This window comes from Natator depressus, chromosome 2, assembly GCF_965152275.1.
Source record: "Natator depressus isolate rNatDep1 chromosome 2, rNatDep2.hap1, whole genome shotgun sequence".
NCBI classification, from domain to species: Eukaryota; Metazoa; Chordata; order Testudines; family Cheloniidae; genus Natator; species Natator depressus.
The window spans coordinates 73,679,645-73,693,911 of NC_134235.1; the positions used below are offsets into that span (position 1 = coordinate 73,679,645).

Genomic DNA, 14,267 nt, shown 5'->3' on the forward strand with positions numbered 1-14,267 from the left:
ATCCTGATGTAAAAAACTTTTTTCTTTTGCAGTGAAGATATAGCCTAAGGGTCTGAACCTGCACAGTATAAATATAGAGTGCTGTGCATGTAAACAAAAAGTAAATAATGAGGAGGACAAGGAGCACAGAAGAAATTGATTCTTCATTAGTAAATGAGCTACGACTTGGCTGCAAAAATTCTGTTGCCTAGTAGTAGGCATAAGACCTAAGAGGGGAAAATAAGGGATAACTGATGATTACATATACACCCAGGTCTCTTCTGAGTCACCTGTTCTCTGCATATGCAATCCAGTTTTACTGTATGTACTTGAAAGTAGGGGAGCGGGCATACAGGATGCTTACTACCTCTCAGCATGGAGGACTAAGGCTACATTTAACCTTACTTGAGTCCACAAGTAGTCCTACTTACACTTGAGCACAACAACCTTGCACACCATTATATGCTTTGTACAAGAACTTGTAGGATGAAGACCTTAATAATCTGAGTTAACAGCAAACTTTGAGGGCGCTGGAGCCCAGCTTAGTGAATAGGAAGTTAGCTGTATAAAATTAGGTCCCTTCTAATGAAGTAAGATGGGAAGGATTGGACTTGACCCCTAAAACAGCAATTCTCAACCAGGAGGCTGAGGCCCTCTGAGGGGCTGCAAGCAAGTTTCAGGGAGTCTGCCAAAATAAACCAGTCACTGGGGCTCAGGGTAGGAAGCCAAAGCCTGAGCCCCGCTGCACAGGGCTGAAGCCTGAATCCTGCCACATGGGTCTGAAGCCAAAGCCTGAGCAACTCAGTTTTGTGGGGCCATTGCCCTGTTTGCTACCCGCTAATGCCGGTCATAGCTTTTAATCTACTGGCTATGCAGAAGAACAGTTGTTGTGGCACAGGCAGGTCATGGAGTTTTTATAGCATGTTGGGGATACAGAGCAGGGGAGAAGCCAGGGGCTGGCTCATAACTGCTCTGGGAAATAGTCTCCTTGGAGGCAGATGGGAACTGAAGTCTTTAAATACAGGGCTTTCCTCCCTCATTAGGGATAGAGATTACTGTACTGGTAAAGTAGCCACTTGGTTGATATAAACCATTTGGGAGTATTTAATAAAGTTGGTTAAAACTGGTCTTTTTTATGTCAAATTTTGAAAAACATTAAAACATTTAACTTAAGATGGTGAAACAAAATAACTTTACACTGATCACTTTCACAAAATCTTCTAGTTTAACTCCCAAAATACAGTCTCAGAAGCAGGTAATACAGAGTACATTGCAAGGTAACTAGCGAATGGAATAGTTGATCAAAGACCAGAGTAGGCGTTATTTACCACTGGACACGATGATGTTCATAGTTTTACCATAGCTATAAAATAATCCAAGTTTTTGTAAACCAATACAGTAAATGCTTTTTTATCCGGCATGTTGAGGGTATAGGGGGTGCCAGTTAGTCAAAAGTTCCAGTTAACTAAGGGCATGTCTACACTACAAAATTAGGTTGATTTTATAGAAGTTGATTTTTACAAATCGATTTTATACAGTCGATTGTGTATGTCCCCACTAAGCGCATTAAGTCGGCGGAGTGTGTCCTCAATACTGTGGCTAGCATCGACTTACAGAGTGGTGCACTGTGGGTAGCTATCCCACAGTTCCCTCAGTCTCCACTGCCCATTGGAATTCTGGGTTAAGCTCCCAATGACTGAGGGGCAAAAACATTGTCAAGGGTGGTTTTGGGGACATGTCGTCAGTCGCCCCTCCCTCCCTCTGTGAAAGCAACAGTGGACAATCATTTTGTGCCTTTTTTCCTGGGTTTCCTGTGCAGACACCATACCACGGCAAGCATGGAGCCCGCTCAGCTCACCGCTGCTGTTGTGAGCATTGTAAACACCTCGCGCATTATCCTGCAATATGTGCAGAACCGGGCTAAGAGACACCAGCACGAGGACGATTGTGTTGAGGACATGGACACAGATGTTCCTGAAAGCACGGGCTGTGGCAATTGGGACATCATGGCAGCAGTGGGGCTGGTTGATACATTGGAACGCCGATTCTGGGCCCGGCAAACAAGCACAGACTGGTGGGACCGCATAGTTTTGCAGGAATGGGATGATTCACAGTGGCTGCGAAACTTTCGTATGCATAAGGCCACTTTCTTGGAACTCTGTGAGTTGCATTCTCCCACCCTGAAGCACAGGAATACCAAGATGAGAGCTGCCCTGAGTTGAGAAGCAAGTGGCGATAGCCCTGTGGAAGCTTACAATGCCTGACTGCTACCGGTCAGTCGGGAAACAATTTGGAGTGGGCAAGTCTACTGTGGGGACTGCTGTGATCAGGGCCGGCCCACAACATTTTGACACCTGAGGCGGGGAGCTCAAATGACGCCCCCATGCCCTCTCGCTTGACCTAAAACTTTGAAAGGTCTCAATTCTGCCTTCTTCCTGTTCTACTCCTCTCATGGTACTGCTCTGCTACCTACCCCAATAAAGGAGAACTAACAACTTAAAATTCCTTGTTCAAAAATTTTAAGGAACACTTAACTTTCAAACGCCTGAACAGCAAACGTAACTTTTCTTGTCTGCATAATAAACACTGGCATTTTTATCTGTTTGAATAATCAAAGTGGTGCTTTCCGTGCCTTCTTGGCTGCAAAGATTTGAACTGCTTCCTGCTGAAGGTCCACAGTCTGGGCCAGCTCATGCTCTACTGAGATGGTTGCAAGGCTGACCAGCCTCTCCTGTGTCATTGTGGAGTGTGGATGTGTTTTTATTAACTTCAGCTTGGAGAAGCTGCATTCTCCACTGGCAACTGTCACAGGAAGTGTTAGAAGTATGCGCAGAGCAACAAAAGCATTTGGAAAGAGGGTGGTCATCTTATTTGTGCACATATATTCCAGAACAGCCTTTGGAGTTGATCCTGCTGAAATGTGTCTTGAAAGGGCTTTCAGTTCATCAACTAAATCACTCACATCAATATTGCATATGTCATCATGTGTCAACACTGTCTCTAGTGCCCTGCATTGCTGGTGTAGGTCTTCTTCAGGTATAGTGAGGAGTTTTGGAATATCATACAACATCCCAAATATACTGCTGTGTTCCTTGAGCTGCACGAAACGTTCTTCAACTGACTGTATTGCACAATCTAGCACCTGGTTAAAGAATTCAACTTTGAATTGTTCTTTGGGGTCTCTTCTGGGATTATCCCGTGCCTCGTAATCAAAATGTTGTCTTCTTCGGTGACTCTTGTATTCTTGAATGGGTGGGAAAATAGCTTCAGTGTGAAGTTCCTCTGCCAACTTCTGTGCACTCTTCAGAACGTTTTGAAATCCCTCATCTAACCGGTAAGACTGTAGGTCTGACTTTGCTTTGTCCAGTTATTCCATTGCTCCAGATATATCAAGTTCAACACCTTGGAGTCTCTTGCTTACAACATTTATTTCAAACGGTATGTCATGCCACAACACTAAGCCACACAGAAATTTGAAGTTATGTAAGTTTCTGGTGATTCCATTTCCCTCTGCTGCTGTTCTCCCACAAACAGTTACTGTCATAGCATTATCCTCCATAATGGCAACTATGGCATCATCTATCTTCCCAGTTTGGCGTTTGATAGGCTTTATCGCCTCCACTTGACTTTCCCATCATGTGGCACTCAGTGGTTTTGGTTTCAGAGAGGATGTTCCCAGATGTTACTTCAAAATTTGCCATCAATGAGTTGATGCAGAGAAAAATACATAGATGCTTTGAATTACATTAAAAAATTCAGCAGCCTCACTAGAAACTGAGGCTGCATCACTGACCACCAAGTTCAATGAATGAGAACTGCATGGGACAAAAAAAGCTTGAGGGTTTAACTCTCGGATCCGTGTCTGCACTCCTCTGTTCTTTCCTCTCATGTTGGCACCATTATCATAGCCTTGAACTCTCATGTCAGCTATCACAATTCCCATATCTTCCAGCTTTTTAAGAAGCACATTTGTCATACCAGCTCCTGTAGTATCATCAATGTCAATAAATTCAAGAAAATGCTCTCTGACAGTTACCATTGCAGGGACATTTTCACTAGGTTCTGTTGTTGTTACAAAACGCACCATTAAAGTCATTTGTTCTGAATGGCTGATGTCAGGTGTGCAGTCCAGAATAACAGAGTAATATCTTGCTGACTTCAGATCTGCCACAATCTTCTGTTTGGCTTTTGTTGCCAGTAACTGTATGATCTCATTTTAAATTGTTTTTTCAAGGTAGGTGGTGTGTGTACATTTCCTGAGTGGTGACTTTTCTTAGATGCTCCTGGAGTACAGCATCAAACTCAGCCATCAGCTCCACAATTTTAAGGAAGTTTCCATTGTTCGGCACATACAGCTGATCTGAAGTGCCGCGCACTGCTAGGTTTTGGGTAGCAAGCATTCTCACAATGGCAATGAGCCTTTTCAGAACATTTTGCCAGTAAAGAGACTCTGATGCAATCTTCTCTTGATGCTGATCATCTATGGTGGCTTTTAACCTTAGTCTCATATCAAGCTCTTTCCACCTATGGAATGCTTTCTGGTGATTTGCTGCCTTCTTGTGACTTACCAGATTTCGAGCCAGATTTTTCCAGTCCTTTGTTCCTGTAGAACCCAGTGTGGCTGGAACATTAGACTGGAAGAGTTTGCAACAAAAACAATATGCAACATTCTGGGGTTTTGAGTACATAAGCCATGGCCTCTCCACTTTGTCACCATTGGGGATTTCACGCCAGTAATGTGTTGGATGGAAACTTCTATTTTCATTGTCTTTGGGGACATGAAGTTTTTCACTTGCTGTGGCCCATGCAGTACAAGGAAGTCCCTCAGGCTACTGCTCAAGTGGTCCACAGTCCTGGATCATCTAGACTTAAGGAACTAAACTCAGCAGCAGCTGTTTCTTGTGCCTCCACCACACTGTTCTCTGATCTACACTTTTCTTCAGGAATGTGCATGGTTACATCCATTTGAGATGGAGATATGGATGCTGCAGTAGCTGCCAGGTCACCTGCACTCTGACTAACTGGAAGATCAGGCATCGTCACCACTCACATCCTCATTGGGGCCGGAAGGCTCACCGTGAACATTTGTGTCTATGTATCTCAGGAGAGCTCCTTCCTGCTTAGATAGAAAAGCTTCCTTTGCTTTCTTTCTTTTTCTTCTTTCACTCATGACTGCTGTTCTGTGCCAGCTATAGTGGCTCTCAACACTCAGTTGAAGGGGACAAATAAGCAGGCTGGTAGCAGGGCCTGAGTGAGGGAAGATATCAGTGTTTTAAGGGCCTAACTGGCTCCTACTACTTCAGTTGACTGCCTGTTCTCCTCAAGTGGGTTCAGGGAAGCAGCAGGAAACAGGAAGCTCCCTGAGAAGCTGGTGTTAAATCAGTCCAGGCTTCTGGGGTGCTAGAAAGGTACATAAGAGGCTCCCCCTCTTCTCTCTCCCTGCAGCTCCTGCTGCTTTCTGTTAATCCCTCTCTCCTTTTCTCCTGCCTGCCTGCCATGTCTCTTGTGCCCTCCTTCCTCCAGCACAGCACTCTGCCATCTCTGTGCATCTAGAGCAGAGAGAATACATATGCACCAGCAGCAGACACAATTTTCTACACTCTGGGTACTAGTGGATGCCCTCCCCCACACAGTCTGGCACCTGAGGCGGCCACCTTAGTTCACCTCATGGTAAGGCCAGCCCTAGCTGTGATCCAGGTAGCCAATGCAATCACTGGCGTTCTGCTATCAAGGGTAGTGACTCTGAGAAATGTGCAGGTCATACTGGATGGCTTTGCTGCAGTGGGGTTCCCTAACTATGATGGGGCGATAGATGGAACGCATATCCCTATCTTGGCACCGGACCACCTTGCCAACCAATATATAAACTGCAAGGGGTACTTCTCGATGGTGCTGCAAGCACTGGTGAATCACAAGGGACGTTTCACCAACATCAACATGGGATGGCCGGGAAAGGTGCATGACGCTTGCATCTTCAGGAACTCAGGGTTGTTCAAGCAGTTGCAAGAAGGGACTTACTTCCCAGACCAGAAAATTACCATTGGGGATGTTGAAATGCCAATAGTTATCCTTGGGGACCCAGCCTACTCCTTGCTCCCATAGCTCATGAAGCCATACACAGGCAGCCTGGACAGTAGTAAGTAGCAGTTCAACTTTATGCTGAGCAAGTGCAGAATGGTGGTAGAATGTGCCTTTGGACGTTTAAAAGCTCACTGGAGCTGTTTGCTGACTAGGTTAGACCTCGGTGCAACCAGCATTCCCATTGTTATTGCTGCTTGTTGTGTGCTCCATAATATCTGTGAGAGTAAGGGGGAGATGATTATTGCGGGGTGGGAGGTTGAGGCAAAAATCACCTGGCAGCTGATTTTGAGTGGCCAGACACCAGGGCTATTAGAAGAGCACAGCTAGGCATGCTGCGCATCAGAGAGGTTTTGAAAACCAGTTTCATGACTGGCCAGGCCACGGTGTGAAAGCTGTGTGTGTTTCTCCTTGATGCAAATCCACCCCCTTTGTTGATTTTAATTCCCTGTAAGCCAACCACTCTCCCCCCTTCGATCACAGCTGGCAAAGGAAATAAAGTAACGATTGTTTTGAAACCAAGCGTTCTCCTTTTATTAATTAAAACAAACTGAGATAACTGACAAGGTAGCCTGGGTGGGGTGGGGTGTGGGAGGAGGGAAGGACAAGGCCACATTGCTTATTGTGACCACACTACAAATCAAAACTGTTTGAATGAAAGCCTTCTGTTGCGTGGGCCACCCTCTGGAGTAGAGTGGCTGGGTGCCCGAAGCCTCCCGCCACATTCTTGGTTGTCTGGGTGAGGAAGATATAGAACTTGGGGAGGAGGTGAAGCAGTTGTACAATGGATGCAGCGGGGGTCTGTGCTCTTGTTGACTTTCCTGCAGCTCCAACAGACACTTCATCATGTGTGTTTGCTCCCCCATTAGCCTCAGCATCACCTCCTGCCTCTGCTCTTCGTGTTCACTTAATGCTTTCCTGGCCTCTGCCACTGAATGCCTCCATACATTAAGCTGTGCCCTATCAGTGTGGGAGGACTGCATGAGCTTGGAAAACATGTCATTGCGAGTGCTTTTTTTCCCCCACCTTCTAATCTGCGATAACTTCAGGGACGGAGATGATAGGGGGAGCATAGAAACATTTGCACCTGCGGGGGGATAAAAAGGGAGAGTAAAATTTAAGAAGATACATTTCTGAGAGCAAAAGGGAGACTCTTTCACAGTGAATCAAGCAACTCACAGTACAGGTGCTTTAGGTACAAGGTTGCATTTTGCCTTTTATATTCAGCGCCTGCCGGTATGGTGACACATCACACACGGCTGGGCAACAGAATTTGGTTTCCAGGCAGCCATGGTAAGCCTTTTAGTACGCAGGGTTGGCTTCTTACACCTTCATAACATGTGGGAATGGTTTCAAACTGCAGTGCCATCCTTTCCCATAGCAAGCAATGCCGGTTGGGTTTCACATTTAAAAGGAGGGGCTGTGGTTTTCGGGTGAATGTGCAGCACACCCCTCCCCCACCCCCACCCCATTGCATGGCTATTTTCTGAGATGATCCCTTCACCCCTCCCCCCGCCGTGTGGCTATTCTCCGGGATGATCCCTTTCAGCCAAGCACAACAACCAAGCATGAACGGGATCCTTTTACTGTTCCCTTACAAAAATTCCCCTATTTCAACCAGGTGACCATGAATGATATTACTCTCCTGAGGCTAACACAGAAAGATATAGACCGAATGTTGCTTGAATGAGACCAAAATCCAGGACCATTCGCTGCTATGCTTTGTGCTGTAATGATTCCAGAATACTTTCAGAGTACCTCCAGGACAGCTTCATGGAGATGTCCCTGGAGGATTCCCGCTCCATCCCCAGACATTTGAGCAGACTTTTCCAGTAGCTGTACTGGCCGCGAATGCATCCCAATTCTTCAGGGCAAATCAAACAAACACTATTGCTTTTAAACCGTGTACTGTAGTTACAAATGTGCACTCACCAGAGCTGCCTTCTCCGGCTTCAGGGTTGGGGATCCCGCCTTGGGAGGGTATTGGCTCCAGGGTGATGTATAGGTCCTGGCTGCCGGGAGAACGGATTCACCGCTTGCCTGCTGCGCATTCTCCTCCTCCATAATCACAAAATCCTCCTCCCTGTTGTGTGAGACTTCCCCATTGCAGGTGTCCATGGACAGTGGTGGGGTGGTGTTAGGGTCCCCTCCTAGAATGGCATACAGCTGATCATAGAAGCGGCATGTATGGGGCTCTGACCTGGAGTGACCGTTTGCCTCCTTTGTCTTTTGGTAGGCTTGCCTGAGCTCCTTAACGTTCACGTGGCACTGCTGTGTGTCCCTGTTGTAGCCTCTCTCCACCATGCCCTGTGCGATTTTGGCATACATATTAGCATTTCTTTTTGTTCGGAGTTTGGCTGCACAGATTCTTCTCCCCATATAGCAATCAGATCCAGTGTCTCCCTTTAGATTCATCCTGGAGCCCATTTGTGATTCTGGGGGGACTGCATGGTCACCTGTGCTGCTGAGCTCGCCACGCTGACCAAACAGGAAATTAAATTCAAAAGTTCCTGGGGTTTTCCTGTGTACCTGGCTAGTGCATCAGAGTTCAAAGTGCTGTCCAGAGTGGTCACTTTGGAGCACTCTGGGTTAGCTCCTGGAGGCCAACACTGCCGAATTGCGTCTGCACTACCCCAAATTCAACCCAGCAAGGTCGATTTTAGCGCTACTCCCCTCACCGGGTAGGAGTACAGAAGTCGATTTTAAGAGTCCTTTAGGTCGCTGGAACGGGGTTGGTTGTGTAGACGCATTCATTTTAAAAAAATCGACCTCATGCAGCTAAATTCAACCTAACCCCATAGTGTAGACCAGGGTAGAGTTATACTTACCAATGGATTACCAAATTTCAAAGAATTAGAATACAATAAAATGAACAAACATTCCTATTCTCGCCGTTTTCAAGATGTGTACAAATATCTATTTTCTGTTTTAGTGTCAACACAATTCTCTTATGCTTCTCACCTTTGCTTTTCATTGGTATTTTGGATGCCATAATGGTACGGTGATGTTGATACTTTATTATAAACACACTGGACAATACACTGAGTAATAAACTGACCAATCACAATGGCAGATACAAACAGAAAGACTAGCATTCAGCTCTTCTTGGCTAACTCAAGCCTAGTCCGACTGCTCTTGGAAATACTCAGGTCCCAAATAGCTTTGGCATCAGTCCTGGCTACTAGATTGAAAGTTTGTATTGATAGATATCAGAAATGCCAGTTTCTAGAGCTTTCCGATTGGTAAAGGGACAGAACACAGCTTTTACTGTATGTGAAAAGCTGTAGTAATTAATTACCCTGACCTCATAGACATTAAGGTCAGAAGGGACCATTATGATCATCTAGTCTGACCTCCTGCACAATGCAGGCCACAGAATCTCACCCACCCACTCCTGCAATAAACCTCTCACCTATGTCTGAGCTATTGAAGTCCTCTAATCGTGGTTTAAAGACTTCGAGATGCAGAGAATCCTCCAGCAAGTGACCTGTGCACCATGCTGCAGAGGAAGGCGAAAACCCCCCAGGGCCTCTTCCAATTTGCCCTGGAGGAAAATTCCTTCCCGACCCCAAATATGGCAATCAGCTGAACCCTGAGCACGTGAGCAAGATTCACCAGCCAGATACACAGGAGAGAATTCTCTGTAGTAACTCAGATTCCACCCCATTTAACATCCCATCACTCACCATTGGGCCTATTTACCATGAATAGTTAAAGATCAATTAATTGCCAAAATCATGTTATCCCATCATACCATCTCCTCCATAAACTCCTGCCAAAAGCAGCAAAGAACAGGTGAGAAATGTTGTAAACCTTCCTCTGACATGCTGACTAATAATTTCTTTTAGAATGTTGAAAATGATATTTGTATGTGTTTGCTCAGTTTCAACTTCTGTATGAGAAAAAGGAGTGAGATACGTGGCTTTTCCATTTTTCCTTAAAGTACTAATAAAACCTATTTATGTATTGCAAGGACATTAGGAAAGACCTGAGTCAGTGCCATTTCCTATCGAATGAAGAATTAGTCCACTCCAGGAGTCCAAACCCTTCTTGACTGCTTAGAAATTGGCACAAGATTCCCCTCCCCCCCCCCGCCCACACCCCAATTTATATTTAGCAACTTTGGTGCAAAATGCTGTGAAAGACACTGCAAATAAGGCAAAGCTAGAAAAATAAGCTACATGATTTTGGACTTGAATGAAGTGTGAAGAGATGATTTTGGGAGCATTGCGGGAACATACTCAAGATGACAAGTGCTTGGACTAGAATTTAATTATTACCCTTTTCTTCATATATACATTATTATTAAATCCTACTTAATCTGTGACTGAATAAAAGTGTCAAGAAAGGTGCAGGCACTTCTTTTCAAAACAGGTTGGCATGCAATTTAGTATTCCAGTCCTATTCTGGTCACTTATAGGAACTTGTCTGTTGAATGTGTGATGTGACAAATATTCAGTCAAGTTTATTGTCACTTGTGACCCCAGCAGAATTTTAACGTACTGTAGGTTTCCACATGTTAAAGGCTTGGGCACTAACCTACTGTGCCACTTAGTCTCCAAGGCACTGCTTCTGTCAATTAATATTTCTGTCTAAATCTTGCAGTTAGGTTAAAGGGCAAGTAAGCAAAGTGTACTGAGATAGCAGAATAAAAAAAGTAAGACAAATGACATGGCATATTAACAATCAAGTGACACTTATTTCCAGCCTCCAGATTATAAATGAAAATAATGTGGAAAAATTCTTGACAGCTGCTGTCCAACATCTTGAAACAATGACATGACTTCTACTATAAATTCTCCTTTTGGGGGTTTGCAACTTGCTCATAACAATTTAACTCTGGGGTGAAACATGGCATATAAACTGTCAGTGTAGGAGTAAATGTTTAAAGTTTAATTTTTTTGCAGTATTTAATTGGATTTGTTTTAGCTTCTTAGACTAGGCAAACAAATGTGTTCATGTTTGATCTGCTAAACTCCAGAAGGAAAATGGCTAACTTTTAAAACTTGGACATTTTAGGCATTTATCCCATATAGGGTTGCCAACTTTCTAACTGTATAAAAACCAAACACCCTTGCCCTGCCCCTTCCCCAAAGCCACACCTCTTCCCACCCCTTTTCACTCCATCCCCCCTCCCTCTGTAGCTTGCTTTCCCCCATCCCCCACCCTCATGCACTTTCACAGGTTTGGGGCAAGGGGTTGTGGTGTGGGAAGGGGTGAGGGCTCCAGCTGGGGATGTGGGCTCTGGGGTGGGGCTTGGGGGGGGGAGCTCAGGAGGGGGCTCTGGGATGGGGCTGAGGGTTTCGGACTGCAGGAGGGGGCTCAGGGCTGGGGCAGGGTGTTGGGGAGGGGGTGGTTGGGGTATGGGCTCTGGGCAGGTGGTGCTTACCACAGACGGTTCCCGGCCAATGGGAGCTGCGGAGCCAGTGCTCAGGGTGGGGGCAGCGTGCGGAGCCCCTTGACCCCTGCGCCTAGGAGCCAGACATGCCGGCTGCTTCCGGGAGCCACACGGAGCCAGGGCAGGCAGGGAGCCTGCCTTAGCCCTGCTGCGCCACTGACCGGACTTTAAGCAGGCTGGTCAGCAGTACTGACTGGAGCCACCAGGGTCCTTTTTGGCTGGGCGTTCTGGTTGAAAAACAGACACCCAGCAACCCTGACGCCCAGCAACCCTAATACCATATGTTTGACTTTGTTTTGAAGATAATTAAATTTGAAAATTGACAGCTAAATAGGTAGATTACACTTAGTCGTGTTTTTAATTGTAATTCAGACTATAATTTATAGTAATATTTTACATTCTATTAGCAGCAAGTTTTACAGGCAATTGAATATAAGATATTGCAGTTACTGCAAAGAGTGTCATGCAACTGGGGCTCTGTATCTTTGGCCTAACTTAGGAGGTGCATGTAGAATTTAAGAAATATAGAAACTCAATGCTCTGAAAACTAAATAATGTAGGCATAGCCACTTTTAAATTCAATCACAATTTGATGCCGGGATCATATAACTATGGGCATGATCCTGCAACTGGACATGTGTAAGTGGACTTCTGCAACTGTTCAGAGCTCCATTGACTTCAATCTCTGTAAGACTGCAAAGATCCACCATGTGGAATTGATTGCAGGACCAGGGTCCCCATGTTTTGAGCATAGCACCTCAGAAGTCAAAGGCTAACGTCAATTCTAATGTAGACAAGTTTAAATGTTGAAAAAATAAGGTTCCACAAAACCAAAGATTTGTTTCTGGTGGGGTCCCATGGGGATTGGTGCTTGCCCTATGCTGTTTAACATTTTTTTCTATGACCTGAAATAATAAATACATAAAATAATCACTGATAAAGTTTGCAGATGACACAAAAATTGGGGGAGCGGTAAACAATGGAGAGGACATGTCACTGATACAGAGCGATCTGGATTGGTTGGTAAACTGGGTGAAAGCAAACACTTTGCATTTTAATATGGTTAAATGTAAATGTTCACATCTAGGAACGAAGACTGTAGGCCATACTTGCTCTATTGCTTACTCTATTCTGGGAAGCAGTGACTCAGAAAAAGATTTGGGGGTCGTGATGGATAATCAACTGAACATAAACTCCCAGTGCAACACTGGCCAAAAGGGCTAATGTGATCCTTAGCTGCATAAACAGGGGAATCTCAAGCAGGAATAGAGAGGTTATTTTATCTCTGCATTTGGCACTGGAGTGACTGCTACTGGAATACTGTGTTCAGTTCTGGTGTCCACAATTCAAGAAGGGGTGGGCATGGAGGGCAAAAGAGGCACACAAAGAGGTCCTGTCATGGGGGTAAATGGGGGGATTGGGAGAAGGATGGGCACAAAGCCCCTGGCAAGTGGTGGGGTGGGGAATAGGAAGCCTTGGTATGGGGAGGAAGAATGGGGGACATTCTGAACCCCTGGCAGGATGAGAATGGGGGGACCTCAAGGGAGTACCTGAAATGGGGGTGGGGGAAGAGGACAGAAGGGTGGCACAAAGGAAGCTTATAAGGGAAGTGGGAAAAATGGAGGGATGCAAGGAGCCCCAGGTGTGTGCAATAAGCTCACCTACACAAGATATCAAGTGTGTGACACCCCTTGCAGTATAACATCTCTATTCATACTCTCAATATTCCCCTTTATACATCCAAGCATCACATTAGTTCTTTTGACTGCAGTGCCTCACTGAGAGCTCATGTTCAGCTGATTATCCATCATGACCCCTGTGACAGGTTGCCTCCCCCTCCTTCAGGGTGCCATCTGATGTACTGGGGTACCACTGAGCCCACCAGTCTGGGTTACCTTACAGTGCCCTGCTGAGCCAGGCCCTCAAGCCTCCTCCAGCACACATGCAGGTAGGACCACACCCAGCTGCAGAAACACCCAGACACTGAGATCAGCTCTGTGTGGGAATTGCCCAGCACTCAATAGCACACCCCCTCTGGAGTGTAAACCCCAAATTGTCTTGCACTGCACAGAAAATTGTACAGCATAAGTTTATGAAATTCGCTCCCTCCCTCAACATGGAGGAAGATATGCACAGCTTTTTGCCCCCCACCCCCTTATGAATTGCACAAACTGGTTAAGAGAAAACAAAACAAGCTTATTAACTACAAAGGATAGATTTTCAGTGATTATAAGGGATAGCAAACAGATCAAAGCAGATTACTGAGCAAATAAAGCAAACACACAAACTAAACTTAATACACTAAAGAAACTGGATACAAGTAATAATTTCTCACCCTAAATGTTGTTTTAAGCTGGTTGCAGAGTTTCTTGAAGACAAACTGCTCTTGTTTGCAGCTTAGATCTCCAGGTATTCCTTTCACAGGCCAGACACCTTCTAGCCTGGGTCCAGTCCTTTCTTCCCCAGATCAGTCTTAGGTGTTTTCAGCAGTCATCTTGAGTGGGGATTCAGTGAAGAACTGACCTAGATTAACTCACTTCCCTGCCTTAAATTGGATTTACATATGGTGGGAATCCTTTGTTTCCCAGTTTGGTTCCCACCCCCTATTAGTGGGAAAATACTAGTAGGCCAAGATAGGGTCCAGTACCAGGTGACATGATCACATGACCCTGCAGTGTCAAGGCAGCATCCCAGAAAGCTTCTTAGGAAGGTGGGAGATTAGCATCTTCAAAGTCCTATTGTTCCGCCTACTGGCCCATTGACTAACCAGCCAGACTGATTGCATTTTGTCTGGTGGGCATTCCCCAGGTGC

General features: G+C 45.4%; 1 long non-coding RNA gene across 1 annotated transcript; it reads right to left on the reverse strand.

Moving 5' to 3' along the window:
* Positions 1-6,632: 6,632 nt before the first annotated feature.
* LOC141981430 (uncharacterized) lies at positions 6,633-13,981 on the reverse strand. The gene is made up of 3 exons (XR_012637773.1): positions 13,791-13,981; positions 7,990-8,207; positions 6,633-7,144 (listed from the first exon to the last, which is right to left on the reverse strand). It is a non-coding gene; the product is annotated as an uncharacterized LOC141981430 (long non-coding RNA).
* Positions 13,982-14,267: the final 286 nt, after the last annotated feature.